Source organism: Stylophora pistillata, chromosome 3, assembly GCF_964205215.1.
Source record: "Stylophora pistillata chromosome 3, jaStyPist1.2, whole genome shotgun sequence".
In the NCBI taxonomy this organism is placed as follows: domain Eukaryota; kingdom Metazoa; phylum Cnidaria; class Anthozoa; order Scleractinia; family Pocilloporidae; genus Stylophora; species Stylophora pistillata.
Window position 1 is genome coordinate 2,385,938 of NC_142521.1, and position 3,084 is coordinate 2,389,021.

Consider the following 3,084-nt stretch of genomic DNA (forward strand, 5'->3'; position numbering starts at 1 on the left):
CAAACAGTATTGAAACGATGAATCATCTCAAGGAAGCAATTTCGCCAAAAACCTTCAACTACAAAATCAGCTATGCCGCAGTTTTAATTTGGTTTGTAATCAGTGCAATCTTCTTTAGCATTTTTGCCGAAGTGGAGAACAGTGAATCCAGGTTTGATTTCCGTTGTGGTGGAGCGAAGAATACTGAAAACATCGACCTCGTCCGTGGAAAATGTTTCGAGGAATACGCGAATCAGTTCAACAAATACGGTATTCCTGTCTATGGTTTCGTGATCATCAATTTCGTCCTTATTGGTATTGTGTGTGTCATGTTCTCCCAAACAGTGAAAAATACAGTCGATCAACTGTCGCCGAACTGAACACTCGTAACAGAGATGACCTAGAGGGCCAGTGTCGCAACCAAGAAAACCCAACAGGACAGTCGCTCGACCAAGGAAACCCAACAACAAATTGCGGACACAAGCTTTTTATCGCTTACTGTTGTCAACTATCCACGAGACTTACTTTAAGAGTCCTCTTCATATTCTTACAAACTCAGTGGCTTTATCCCTTTAAGTTTCCCTCAAAGTTTGACTGTTATTTATACACTGGAACTAATCAGCCAGGCGCTCCAAACAGTACTTTTCACGCCGGGAATGTCACAACCAAAAAACAGTAAAGAAAACTTTTTGGATGTACGCTGTCCTTGCATTGAACGGAATTTTTGTCACTAGCATTCTGATTGAAACCGTCTACATTATGTCACGAGCTTGCCTAAAAAGGAACTTCATGCAAAATTTAGACTTTCTACAAACCCATCTAAATCCTAACTATGAATCGCATCAGGAACAGCCTCAAAAGCACGAACGTAGAAGAGGACATGAAACTGAGCTTGTACACCCTCAGATCCAAGTCGACTTAAACCGAGAACCCCAAGAGCGAGATGATGTTCCACTACAGCCACGAGAAAGTGAACACCCTCCGACCCAAGTAGAGTTACACCAAGAACCTCAGCGGCAAGATGTTTCACTACAATCACGAGAAAGTGAACACCTTCCGACCCAAGTCGAGTTACACCGAGAACTTCAAAAGCCAGATGTTGTTGTCCCACTACAGCCACGAGATCAAGCCGCGTCGCATCAAGAACTTCAACAGCCACTTGGAAGGAGCGGATTTGATAAGCCTGAACAGCTTCAACGATTTATCGCGCACGCTAAGAAAATAATAAAGAGAAGACACTCATCATCTCGTCAAACTCCAAAGGCACCGCTTCAACGTCCTCCTGGCGAAGAAACAACAGCCGAAGGTTTGACTTTGGATCAGATTTACACAAACCTTGCGGTCATCCCCTACAGGGATACGTACAACTTTACCACAGACAGACAAGAGCAACTCAAAGTTTATCCTAGGTCGCGCGACGAAGAATCACAACCGAAACGCTTGGAAGACCTCCTAAATGATGAAAACAAGAAAGTTTTGATTGTCGGTCGTCCCGGAATCGGCAAAACGTTATGTTGTACTAAACTTCTCAGAGACTGGGCATTTGAGGGAGTTTTTCCCTACTGCCCAAATGATCCATTTTAATGCTGCCTTCTTTGTAAAACTCAGGAGATTCAACTTGGTAAACGTCTTTTGATGAGGTCTGGAATTACATCCAACGGCACCCTGAATGTGTCCTCATACTTTTTGAAGGATTTGACGAACTCAAAGATAACACAAACGTGGCCGTGGCGCCTCCTCGTCCCAGAAGCATTGAAGAGAAGATGCCGCTCCAAATTCTTTATCAGTGGCTTGTGACCGGGAAACTTCTTGAACATGCTTCAATTGTGACAACTACGAGACCGGGGAGGGTGAAGGGGGAGGGTAAGGAGGGGGAGGGTGAAGGGGGAGGGTGAAGGGGGAGGGTGAAGGGGGAGGGGGAAGGAGGAGGGTGAAGGGGGAGGGGGAAGGGGGAGGGGGAAGGGGGAGGGGGAAGGAGGAGGGGGAAGGTGAAGGGTGAGGGTGAACGGGGGGAGGGTGAAGGGGGAGGGTGAACGGTGAAGGGGGGGAGGGTGAAGGGGAGAAGGGGTAGACTCGCCAGTATCAGGCAAAAACAAATACTTTTACCTGAGAAACATGCCTTAAGTCCCCTAAAGCAAATCAAAACTTCTGGGGGTATGCAGCATCCCTTTTAAAACCCTTACCATATCTCAGATAAAGTGATTTTCTTCCCAGTGATTAAATAAAAATTCTTCTCCACTTCTCAAACCAATGTTTAAAATATCTTTCTTGTTTACCACTCTTCCATCAGCTTTCTTCTGTCCATATAAATGACTTTTCTTGGAACTCCCATCTCTCACTTGTTTGTGTCCAAATGACTGACACAATTAACATTTATATAAACTAAAAAAAGGAAAACACACCCTTGTCAAATTAATTGAAAACTTTCTGACTCAAATATATAAAAAAATCATGTTTAAAACAGATAGAGCTCAATTTTTTTTATGTAATAAAAATTGTCCATCAAGTGATCTAAGAGATTTCAACATGACACCAGTTATTCAATTAAAACGTTGGAAGATGCAGTGGATCAATGGTTATCCAGTTGGTAAATACATCAGCCCTAATTCTCGGATTTTTTAGACTCCTTCTTAATAGGAGAGAAAATAGCAGGTGAGAAGAGAAGGTATCACTTAACAAAGTTAAGTGATACCTTTTGTTATCAAGAATCTAAGATAGGTAGGATGCACGATCCTCGCAGTAGAGAGCGCTATTTAAGCAATAGCGAAAATCAGACCTGAAAAAAATCAGGCCTGTACGGGATTCGAACCACTGACCTTTGCGATACTAGTGCAGCGCTCTACCAATTGAGCTAACAAGCCAACTGGGAGCAGGCCATTAAGTTGATTCGTAATAAACCCGTGATGGTAAATCAGATATGATGAATATATGAAGTTCATATATTTTGAACTGCGGTTATAGATACGTATGATGCACGATCCTCGCAGTAGAGAGCGCTATTATCCTCGCAGTAGAGATCCTCGCAGTAGAGAGCGCTACTGCGAGGATCGTGCATCATACGTATCTATAACCTCAGTTCAAAATATATGAACTTCATATATTCAT